The sequence below is a fragment of the Nycticebus coucang genome, chromosome 4 (assembly GCF_027406575.1).
Source record: "Nycticebus coucang isolate mNycCou1 chromosome 4, mNycCou1.pri, whole genome shotgun sequence".
NCBI classification, from domain to species: Eukaryota; Metazoa; Chordata; class Mammalia; order Primates; family Lorisidae; genus Nycticebus; species Nycticebus coucang.
In genome coordinates, this window is record NC_069783.1 from 63,954,396 (window position 1) to 63,967,062 (window position 12,667).

Here is a 12,667-nt window from a genome sequence, read left to right on the forward strand (position 1 = left end):
AACAGAAGGGACAAACCTTCTTGCCCTCCTGAGGCAAGTTGGAGACAGGCAATAAATAATTTTTTTTTTTTTTTTTTTCTGATCACCCCTGGTAGAGTACCATGGTGTCATAGCTCACAGCAACCTCAGACTCCTGGGCTCAAGCGGTTCTTTTGCTTCAGCCTTCTGCGTAGCTGTGACTGCAAGTGCCTGCCACAATACCTGGCTATTTTTTTTTTGTATGTGTGTGTGTTAGAGACTGGGTCTCAACTCGTGAGCTCAGGCAATCTACCCACGTTGGCCTCCCAGAGTGCTGGGATTACAGGTGTGAGCCACTGCTCCCAGCCTAAGTTTTTAAGGGGGCTGAGGGCAGTGGCTCACACCTGTAATCCCAGAACTCTGGGAGGGTGAGGTGGTGAATTGTCTGAGCTCAGGAGTTCGAGACCAGCCTGAGCTAGAGCCAGAGTTAGAACTCATCTCTAAAAAAAGAAAAAAAAAAAAGCTGGGCATTGTGGGGGGCGCCTGTAGTCCCAGCTACTTGGGAGGCTGAGGCAAGAGAATCGCTTGAGCTCAAGAGTTTGAGGTTGTTGTGAGCTGTGACGCCACAGCACACTACTAAGGGTGACAAAGTGAGACTTCTTTCTCAACAAACAAAAAACCTTTGTTTTTAGTTGGGGTATAACATTTAAAATACAGGCAGTCCTTGAGTTACAGACATCTGACTTATATGCAGCTGATTTATGTGTGACTTACACTTACAAACGGAGACTATTACATTAAGTCCCCGAGTTATGAACATCTGACTGACATTTGACCCCATTTATGAAGGGAGGCTGTTACAGGTAATAGTTAAGTGTACCTGTTTCGCCTTACATACACAAGTTCAACTTAAGAACAAACCTACAGAACTTCTTGTTTATAACCCATGGACTGCTTATGTACAAATCAAGCGAGAGGTAGGAGAACAGCCTATAATTTAATTAACTTTTACCTTTTTAAAATATGTTCTCCTGGACATTTTATTGTTTTCAGTTTAGGGATATTAGGAATAAAGTTGCTATGAACATTTTTTTTTTTTTGAGACAGTCTCACTTTTGTTGCCCTTGGGTTGAGTGCTGTGGCGTCATAGCTCACAGCAACCTCAATCTCTTGGGCTTTAGTGATTTTCTTGCCTCAGTTTCCCAAGTAGCTGGGAGCTAGGAACATTCTTAAAAAACAGTTGAAACGGAATTTTAACTGTTTAAATAACTGATTTTAATATTATGTAACTTGACAATAAATCAAAATCGGAAGCACAAAAGACACTGGGCTGAGGCTGTATGAGCTAATGAACTGGTTAAGTTTTTTTTTTTTTTTTTTTGAGACAGAGCCTCAAACTGTTGCCCTGGGTAGAGTGCCATGGCATCACAGCTCACAGCCAACCTCCAACTCCTAGGCTCAAGCAATTCTCCTGCCTGCACCTCCCAAGTAGCTGGGACTACAGGCGCCTGCCACAACGCCCAGCTACCTTTTGGTTGTAGCTGTCGTTGTTGTTTGGCAGGCGTGGGCTGGATTCGAACCCACCAGATCAGGTGTATGTGTCTGGCGCCTTAGCCCCTTGAGCCGAGCCTGAACTGGCTATTTCCCTAAGTTCAGTGCTTCCTGGTTTGGATGGGAACTGGTCTGAATGGAGAAGGGCAACTAGAAGGTTGATGCTTCATGTTGAACCCGACGCTAGCCTCCTCCCATGGCATAGGCCCAGTTGGTACCATTTGAGTCTTACTACTGAAGTTTGGCTGCCCTTCCCTCTCCTACAGAAGGATCTTGAGTTCACTAGGAAATTCTCAAAGATGGCATGTCATCTGTTCACATGCCCTGGATCCGGGAATAAGCCTTCTTCATTGGGAAGCTGCAGGAGGGAGGGAGAGAAGCAAAAGGCCAGGCCAACTGAGGAGACAGTTTCCTTAAACTGTCCATCCTGGGATGGAATCCTGGCTGTGGACCAAGGGCTTTTGGGGTATTAAGGATGAGCTGGATGCATTTCAAAGTTCATATTTCAAAGTAAAACAAGTCTTCTGGGGACTATGTGCAGCCCTTCAATTCCCCTGGGGCTTTCCTGCTAAATCTGTTTTTCCAAAAGGGGAAGGTGGAGGGGGCACTGGCAGCTGGAGACAATGCTGTGGGAGAGGAAAGGTGTGCCTGGGGCTGTTTTCTCAAGAAGGATGCTCCCACCCAGCACAGGGGCCAGCAAAGCTCTTCCCTTGGTAGGGATGTAGACAGGCAGGAGGAACCCTGCCTCTAGAGGCAAGCAAACAAGGACAGCCATTTCATCATCCCTGTGTCCCCAGGAACACAGAGCCGACCGAAGAAACCATAAATTGCAGAGAGCCAAGCCCTGCCTGAGCAGCCATTTCAGATCACCATGTTTTGAGTAAGGAATAGTATAGACAATACAAGAAATTGCTTAAGGAGCTAGCCCTCATTCTCTGGGAATCATGTAGCACTGTTGAGCAATAATAGTGCTATACAGGAGGCTAGGCATGGAGGCTCATGCCTGCAATCCTAGCACTCTTATTAGAGGCTGAGGTGGGAGGACTGCCTGAGCTCAGGAGTTCAAGACCAGTCTGAGCATGAACAAAACCTCATCTCTACTAAAAATAGAAAAACTAGCTAGGCATTGTGGCAGGTGGCTGTAATCCCATCTACTCGGGAGGCTGAGGCAAGAGGATCTCTTGAGCACAAGAGTTTGAGGTTGCTGTGAGCTATAATGCCATGGCACTCAACCCCATACCCCTCCCCCCAAAAAGGTGCTGTCCAGGGAGAATTAGAAAACCTCAGCTCCAGCAAGGCCGTGTATCTTGGACAAAGTTGTTTAACTTCTTTGGGGCTCCGTTTCCTCCTGTGTAGAACGAGAGGGTTGTACTAGGGGATCTTCAAGGTCTGTTTGAGCTGTAACAATTTTATGTGTACTCCTCTGTTGCTCTGAGAACATTACAGGTTAGAGGAGTATGACTAAGCCTTCTGCTCAGCTCATTAGAGACCTACAGGATTGATTTAGTTGGATTAAGTAGAATTTCTGCCTTGTCTGCAGATTTGAATTTTTAAAGGTGACCATATTTGCATTATTATTATTATTTTTTTTTGTAGAGACAGAGTCTCACTTTATGGCCCTAGGTAGAGTGCCGTGGCCTCACACAGCTCACAGCAACCTCCAACTCCTGGGCTTAAGCGATTCTCTTGCCTCAGCCTCCCGAGTAGCTGGGACTACAGGCGCCCGCCACAACGCCCGGCTATTTTTTGGTTGCAGTTTGGCCAGGGCCGGGTTTGAACCCGCCACCCTCGGTATGTGGGGCCGGCGCCTTACTGACTGAGCCACAGGTGCCGCCCAATATTTGCATTATTTTTACTGCATTCTACCACCAGTAGCTGATGGAACCAAACAATATGCTTCTGATTACAAGGGATTCTCATTTTATATATATATATATATATATTTTTTTTTTTATTGTTGGGGATTCATTGAAGGTACAATAAGCCAGGTCATTTTATACTTTTAAAAAAAGTATCAACACCCCTTCCCGCATATGTAAATAGAACCACTGCTCTTCCTCTTGGGCTGAGAGCGCCTTTTCCCTCTGTGTCTACTGGGGCTGACAGACAGATCGCCAATCCCTCTCTCCTCCGGCAAACAGAGACCATTCTGTCAACAGGTCTTTGGGAACAGGTAGCTCCTCACCTGTCCTGAGGGCCTACATTGGCTCCAGGTGTCCTCTTTCTTTTTTTTTTTTTTGGCCGGGGCTGGGTTTGAACCCGCCATCTCCGGCATATGGGACCGGCGCCCTACCCGCTGAGCCACAGGCGCCGCCCCCAGGTGTCCTCTTTCAACAGGGGCAAGCTGATGGGGAAATAGGCCAGACTCATGCTCTTTTATAATCACAGCTGTAAGGCAGATGCTGGGGCCAGGAAAGAGATGACTCTGTCCTAGACTCCAGGAATTTATCTTTTTTTCTAGGACCTAGAAGATGTTTTTCATTGTGAAAACAAAAACAAACAAACAAAAAACCCTAAAATTAAAGTTTTAAGTTTCTAAATTTTAGGTGACGGTTTTATTGTGAAAGGAAAGGACTCTGATACTCATAGCTTGGCTTCCCTGGAAAGATGAAGGGGTTGGGGACTGGAAGGATTGGTTTCAGGTAACCTGAATATGTACTCTGTATGAATTAGTAAAATGGAAATAACTGTGTCTACTGTCTGTCCACAGCTTAAAAAGATGAGATGATAATCTATGTAAATGAAGCCAGATGAAAGGGGGAGGGCTAGCAAAATGCCTTTAGGCCGAACCTGAGAGCACTGTAAAGCTTTTGTTTAGATCCATAGACAGACATTCAATTAATTTGGCCACTATAGGTATTACAGTTTGAATAAGAAGGTCCTCTTCTTACTGTGCAAGGTGACCTTGATGGTTATTGTCATTTAGAAGTTAAAGGAGCTCTCCTCCATCTCTGAGACCTTCCACACCACTCCAGCGGGTGCTGCTCCCCCCGGTCAACCACAGAGTGGACAGCTGCCTTCCCCAAACATTTCTGTTCTTCTTAGTGAACCATCATTGGCCAGTTTCACTAGTTCAACTTTGTAGAAGTAATTTGTATTTCCAAACTATTTTCTCCTCCCCCATTGCAAATCCTTATGTCCCAAAGGAAAGACAACAGAGAACATTTTTTATCAAACTGATCTTCTAAAATGAGACAGGGCAGTGGCTCATGTCCCCAGCACTATGGGAGGCCGAGGCAGGTGGACTGCTTGAGCTCAGGAGTTTGAAACCAGCCTGAGCAAAAGCAAGATCCCCCACCTCTAAAAACAGCTGAGTGTTGTGGCAGGTGCCTGTAGTCCCAGCTAGTTGGGAGGCTGAAGCAAGAGGATTGCTTCAGCCCAAGAGTTTGAGGTTGCTTGTGAGCCGTGATACCACAGCATTCTACTGAGAACGACCAAGTGAGACTCTGTTTCAAAAAAAGAGAGAGAAAGACAGGGAAACTTCAGACCTCCACGAAAGAGACTGCTGACCTTTTAAGCCAATGTACCAGGTGAAAAGCCCATCATTTAGGAAGTTCTTCTGCCAGTAAAGGAACCTAGGATACTGAATATGTTAAACTTACTGGATACATATATTTCCTATTCTTAAAGTTCTCTGAAAGGCAGCAAGCAGGTTTGGGGTTTGTGGAACCAAGCACAGATTACTTCATCTCTCTGAGCCTTTAGTGACAGTATCTGCACAAGTGTACTGGCAGAGGATGGTTGTGGGGAGCAAATGCAATGATGTATGTAGAGTGCAGTGCAGAATGCCAGGGACAGAGCCAGTTCCACGCTGAATCCCTCTCCTCCCCCACTATGGCCAGTGAAGAGAGACTCGAAGGAAATATATTCGCCCCCATAAGGGTATGGGTTCAGAGATCAGTGATCACAGCTAACTAAAAGCAGAACCAAGTTGAGAAGCCAGGCCTCTAGACTCCAAACTGCACAAACTCAAAGAGATCACATATATCTCACCTTTAAAAAAATACTCCTTTTTTTTTTTTTTTTTTTTTTGTAGAGACAGAGTCTCACTTTATCACCCTCGGTAGAGTGCCATGGCCTCACACAGCTCACAGCAACCTCCAATTCCTGGGCTTAAGCGATTCTCTTGCCTCAGCCTCCCGAGTAGCTGGGACTACAGGCGCCCGCCACAACGCCCGGCTATTTTTTTTTTTTTTTGGTTGCAGTTTGGCCGGGGCTGGGTTTGAACCCACCACCCTCGGTATATGGGACCGGCGCCTTACCGACTGAGCCACAGGCGCCGCCCAAAAAAAAAAAAAAAAAAATACTCCTTAAAAAAATCAGTAAATAGGTTCGGTGCCTGTAGCTCGAGTGGCTAAGGCACCAGCCACATACACCAGAGCTGGCGGGTTCGAATCCAGCTGGGGTCTACCAAACAACAATGACAACTACAACCAAAAAATAGCCGAGCATTGTGGTGGGCGCCTGTAGTCCCAGGTATTTGGGAGGCTGAGGCAAGAGAATCGCTGAAGTCTAGGAGTTGGAGCTTGCTGTGAGCTGTGACGCCACAGCACTATACCCAGGGTGATAGCTTGATGCTCTGTCTCAAAAAAAAAAAGGGGAGGGGGCGAGGGCGGCGGCACCTGTGGCTCAAGGAGAAGGGCACTGGCCCCATATACCAGAGGTGGTGGGTTCAAACCCAGCCCCAGCCAAAAACTGCAAAAAAAAAAAAAAAAAAAAAAAAAGGTAGATTTGCACTCAGCTTTAATGTTGGTTGGGGACAGAGTCGGTGGAAAAAAAGAATGTTATGTTATTCTATACTGTCTTGCTTCTGTGAATGAAGCTTTGATAATTACAAAATTCAGTGAATTCACTTTTCCTCATTTAATTAGGACTGAAAATAAGCACAACTTAACAAATACCCCAACTCATTAAGGTAGAACGAACTGCTTCTGGGTGCTTTGGTTCTAAGCTGGGGGTGGGTGTGGGGGTGCTCTAATCATGCTTTAGCCACCTGGGGTGGCTGGGAGGTTGGGATGTCATCAGAGATCACTGCTCTGAATAGCCAGAAAGTCATAAAATGCAGTTTGTAATAAACAGGATGTCAAGGGTTCAAACACAGGGCATGAGGAAAGACCAAGTTTTCCAGTCTGGACAAAACACAGCCAGAAGCTGACAATGCTGCCAAAGACAGGGCATTTCCCTTAAGGATGACTGCCTGCCTGAGGAAATCAGGTACAATGAAACAGCAAAACTTAACCCAGCACCAGCCCTTTTCAACTGGGTTTGGGGAAAGCATTAGGCCCCACACAAAATGCTGTGAATAACTCTTCTTAATCCTGCAAAGGATGGTACACAGTTGGCACCATTCTAAGTGCACAGAAGAGAAGTTAATTCATTAGACATAACAGATGTCTGATGATGGTAGGGCTTCATTAGAAATCCCGGGTGAGAGGGCTGCCCAAATCCAGGAACAAAATACTTTGGTTGTAATAGAAACCTAGAAGGTGAGGAAATAAAATAAATCAAAACTGCATATATGGTGGGCCTTTCTATATGGTCAGCCTTTGAGCCGGAATTTTGGGGCCTCGAAGTATAACACTCCCTGCAGCAGGGTCCAAGTCCATCACAGGAATGGTTCACATGGGCACTGGCCACACATTTATCCTCTTATCTCTCCCCTTTCCAGCTTGAGTCCAAGAGAGTCCTAAAATATAACTCTTGCATTTGGTTGTTACTTTAAAAATAGAATAGTTGAAATATCATAAATGTAATTATTTAACTGAGGAATAAGAAAAGTAACAGTGGTGAACTGGGAAGGGTGGGAAATCTAGCTGATCTCAGCCAAGTCCTATGCCTGACCGAGCTGCTTCTGTGACTGTGTGTGTAAAATGAGGTAAATCCTGCGACATCCTTTGCCAGCAGGAGGGAGGTTGGATGAGATGGACTCACAATCCCTTCCCATTCCAGGATCTATAATTCTAAGGACTTGGCCTGGGTACAGCCACCCTTACCTTCCAGCAAACTCCCTTTAGTGTCACCCTACCTTTAATGTGCCATGCTTTACTTGGGGGGTAGACTGCTTCCCAGTACCAGGCCAAAGGACACAGTGACAGCTACTGAAAAGTACCCAGCCCCGCAGAACTCAGCCTTCACGGAGTCTCTTTAATCTGTTTAAGCCCATGGATGTGGAATCAGGATGGCTGTAACTCAGGTGTCTCAATTCCTTCTCCCTCCACTCCCATTCTGAGAAAGCCCTTTGCATTCTTCTGTCCTTTCTTTTTTAAAAATCAAAGCAACATATGGATAGCACTTACATCAAATAGCAGCCCCTGGTCTAACCCTCCCTATCTCAGCCCAAGTATCATCTTCTTTTTTTTTGAGACAGAGCCTCAAGCTGTTGCCCTGGGTAGAGTACTGTGGGATCATGGCTCACAGCAACCTCCAATTCTTGGGCTCAAGCCATTCCCCTGCCTCCGCCTCCCAAGCAGCTGGGACTACAGGCGCCCGCCACAACCCCTGGCTATTTTTTGGATGCAGCCGTCACTGTTGCTTGGCGGGCCCGGACTGGACTCGAACCCACCAGCTCAGGTGTATGTGGCTGGTGCCCTAGCCGCTTGAGCCACAGGCGCCGAGCCCCAAGTATCTTCATATAGAGCAAATATATATATATATTTTTTGTACAGACAGAGTCTCACTGTACCGCCCTTGGGTAGAGTGCCGTGGCGTCACACAGCTCACAGCAACCTTTAACTCTTGGGCTTACGTGATTCTCTTGCCTCAGCCTCCCGAGCAGCTGGGACTACAGGCGCCCGCCACAACGCCCGGCTATTTTTTTTTGTTGTTGCAGTTTGGCCGGGGCTGGGTTTGAACCCGCCACCCTTGGCATATGGGGCCGGCGCCCTACTCACTGAGCCACAGGTGCCGCCCTTATAAAACAAATACTTCTTTAACTCCCAGCTTTAGAGCATGAGTACAGCTACTCAGCATAATTATAGTTAAAGCAACAATGCCTGACACAGATTCTATTTTTTCTTTTTAGAGAGAGTCTCACTCCACCACGCTGGGGAGAGTGCAATGGCATGATCTTAGCTCACTGCAACCTCAAAATCTTGGCTCTCACTGTTGTTCAGGCTGCTCATAAACTCCTGAAGTCAAGTGATCCTCAGGACTCGGCCTCCCAGAGGGCCAGGATTATAGGTGTGAGCCAGTGCACCCACCTTGACACAGATTCTGGATTAGCTGGGCTCTAGAAGCATGCATACAACCCTATAGCTGCATTCTCCCAAGATTATTAAAAAATTGTCCTTATCAATGAAAATGCTAATAACATTTAAAAATGATTTCAGAATTCTACAGCAATAAATACACCAAACCTCACCAACAGGAGGGTTTTGATTTTAAACAGACCAAACCCTACCAAGTTTGGGAAACCATTCATTAAATGACTATAAAATCTAGAACCTTTCCAGTCCTCTACAACCCATTTTCTCTACTCCCACATCCTATCCCCAATAACCTTTACTCCCACCCCTGTCCCCAATAACACAGCTAAAAAGTACAATTTGAACTTACTGAGAATCTCTCGACATCACCCACCTTTAAATAGTCCTTGAGGATAAAAATAAAGCAAATGAATAAAATATGAAAACCTAAGATTATTACTATATCTGCCCGGGGTTCATTTTACCCATTTACTGAGCACCTGGAGAGCAAAGCTTTATTGTGTTGTAGAAACTACAATGATGAATAACCTATGTTTTAACTGGAGGAAGATTCATTCATTCAGCAAATAAAGTATGAAAAAAAACAAAAAAGCAAGCAAGTGCAGGCTTTCAAGTGGCAAAGCAGTGCCATGGGATTTTTAAGGAGAAAGAACAACGATTGGTTGGGGGAAAAATATTATGAATGTAAAAAGTAGCCCCCAACTCAGAAGGCCAGAGCGGTTGCTACTCAGCAGTTTCTGGCAGTGGCCTTGGTGGGAGAGACGTGGACGGGCACCAGGCTGGGGGTCAGTGAGATGGGAAGGAGAAGCAAGGGAAGGCTGAGAGGCAGCGGTGCTGGCACCTGCAATAAATGTACTTTTTTCTGAGGAATACAACATGATCCTACCATCCTGAGAAGTCAGGACAAACTCATTTGAAAGACAACCATGGGAGCTAGGGAAATGTGAGCAGAGACAGACGCACTTTGTGAGAACCCAAATCCAAGGGGAGGTGCCCTTTCCCCCAGGCTTTATTCCTTACTAAAGCAGAACATTAATTGAGGTGTGCATCAACATGCTGTCCACAACATCCTGTTGTCTTCCTAGCCCCAAGGAAATCTCCCGAAGCAGAGGGAAACCTCTGGCACTCAAAACAGAAAAGATGCATCTGGTTCCTCAAGTTACATCTCTAAAGGTCTCCCCACACATGCTGTCCTCATTCTGACCCAGCATACCTTGTGAGAGGGTCTTTTCACCATTTAAACCCTTTCTGTGATAAATGAGTCATTCCACATTCTAAATATCTGCCTTACTGATAAGTTTCAGAAAGCAACAGAACCTGTGGGCGGAGAGGTGATTGGTGGGATTACACCTATGGTGCATCTTACAAGGGTACATGTGAAACTTAGTAAATGTAGAATATAAATGTCTTAACACAATAACTAAGAAAATGCCAGGAAGGCTATGTTAACAGGTGTGATGAAAATATGTCAAATGGTCTATAAAACCAGTGTATGGTGCCCCATGATAGCATTAATGTACACAGCTATGATTTAATAATTAAAAAAAAAAAAAAAAGAGAGAAAGCAACAGGACCTGGACAACTACAGACTGCCCTGGAGTTAAAGCAGTTGCTGGCGTCCTTGGCTCTGGGTTTCAGACATCTCATTTACTGTCTTAGGACAGAAAGTCTAATGACAGGGAGCTCACGGATAAATTGGGAACCTGGTATGGATGAGCTCATAATAGTTAATGGCGTTATGACTGGGCTTTTCTTGGCAAAAGGGGGCACTATTATTAATCGGTCCTTGTTTGTAAACAAATGGAATGAAGGCAATTGATCATCCACACTAGGGCCTATGTGGAATGCTATTAATTGAGTTTCCAAATGTCTAGAAGCAGCTAGCTGCTTCTAAACTTTCTTCCAGCATTTGGTGTTACCCTGGAGTAGCACATGGATCCCCTGTGGATTAAAGGGCAAAACCAGGAGGGAATCTGGCTTCCATCATCCCTTTCCCTCTTGCTGTCTCCTGAGTCTATAAATCACTTCTGGCAGGTAGCAGGGACGCAGCAGCGAATGACAGTTTTGCTCTAGAGCACAGGAAGCCACCTTTTAACCCGCCTGCTGTTGTTTGTCTCTCAAAACGTGACAAAGGAACAGATGTAAGCAACATGCCAACTGTTGAGAGGATCTGCTCGGAGCACTGTAGGAAGCCTGTTCAGAGCCACATCACACCAGCCGCTCCAAGGAAGGACAGCTGAGCTCATTTCCTGAAACCCCCCACGCAAGCTCTGTTCACGTCAGGTTGGGATTGGCAGTGCTCGGGAACTCACCACGCAAACTCCTGCTTCCACTACCCCCCATGGCTCCCCAGTCTTGAAGCCCCTTCCTGAACCCCATTCAAATGCCACTGAGGTCCAGTCCAGCCTCATCCCTTGCTCTCTGCTACATGACTGCTTTATTAATTCCTATCAGTTTTTTTAGGGGGGGATACATTTTCCGATCCTGCGCCGCTCTCTCCTCTCTTGACCAGGCTACTTTACATGGTGTGTGCCAGTCTCTCTCTCTTCCTCTCATGGGTCAATCTCCTCTCTGTAAACTACCCTGTTATCTCCTTAAGGCCTGGGGCCAAGGCTAACATACCTTTGTATTCCCAAAGTAGCAGTTTTTCACATCACTAGCTGCAAACTATGAGTGCACTGGGAAATAAATTTAAATGGACTACACCCAGTATTTTAAAATATGAAATAAAAAATTACAACTGAGGAACTATATAAAGTATTAGATGACTTTATGAGATTCCTATTCATTTTGGGGGGAGGATACATGTAGTAATGGTGGTATGGTTGTGTGGGAGAATGCTTTAATTTTTTTTTATTTTTGGCTAGGGCTAGGTTTGAACCTACCACCTTTGGCATTTGGGGCCGGTGCCCTACTTCTTTGAGCCACAGGCGCTGCCCCAATTTTTCTTTCTTTATTTATTTAAAAAGCACTTTTTTTTTTGTAGAGACAGAGTCTCACTGTACCGCCCTCGGGTAGAGTGCCGTGGCGTCACACGGCTCACAGCAACCTCCAACTCTTGGGCTTACGTGATTCTCTTGCCTCAGCCTCCCGAGCAGCTGGGACTACAGGCGCCTGCCACAACGCCCGGCTATTTTTTTGTTGCAGTTTGGCCGGGGCTGGGTTTGAACCCGCAACCCTCGGCATATGGGGCTGGCACCCCACTCACTGAGCCACAGGCGCCGCCCTTAAAAAGCACTTTTATTAGACTTTATTTTTTGGAACTGTTTTAGGTTCTCAGTAAAATTGTATACTCTCAGGTACACCGAATTCTCATATACTCCCTGATCCCACACGTGGATAGCTCTCTCATTACCAACACCCCTTCAGCTCAGCGGCGGGCGCGCTCGTTGACCTTACACTGACACATCACTATTCAATATCACCCCAAGGCTACAGCTTACATTAGTGCTCATTCTTGTTGTTGTACGTCCCACAGGTTTAGACAAATGTACTATGACACATACATACTATGACAGTATCATGCAGAGTAGTCTCACTATCCTGAAATTCTTTTGTGAATGCCTTATTTTTAGGAGAGGCATGCTAAAGTATTGAGGGGTAACTTACTTTGAAATGGAGCAACAAAAGAAAAACTTGTGTGTGCACATGCACGCCCATGCAGCAGGCCCACACCTGTGTGTTTAAGTATACATGCACAGATCAAGCAAATGTACCAAGTTACAACTGTTCCATCTAGGGGTAGGGTATACAGGTATTCATGATGTTATTCTTTGCATTTTTCTGTGTATTTGAAAAGCTTCATTAGTAACAAATGAAAGAAAATGAAATAGAAAAAGATCAGACTGCAGACCATGAAGACCATTTAGTTCCAGGTATCTACTAAATGCACTTGTGTCCTGGATCACAAAATAAATGCTTTCTTATTGTGGGTCAAGGCCCAGAGCACAAAC

The 12,667-nt window shown here is 45.6% G+C and overlaps 1 protein-coding gene across 3 annotated transcripts in view; it reads right to left on the reverse strand.

The window, feature by feature from the left end:
- Positions 1-12,667, reverse strand: part of SPRED2 (sprouty related EVH1 domain containing 2) — a 125,754-nt gene that overhangs the window by 12,512 nt on the left and 100,575 nt on the right. The window lies entirely within an intron of this gene.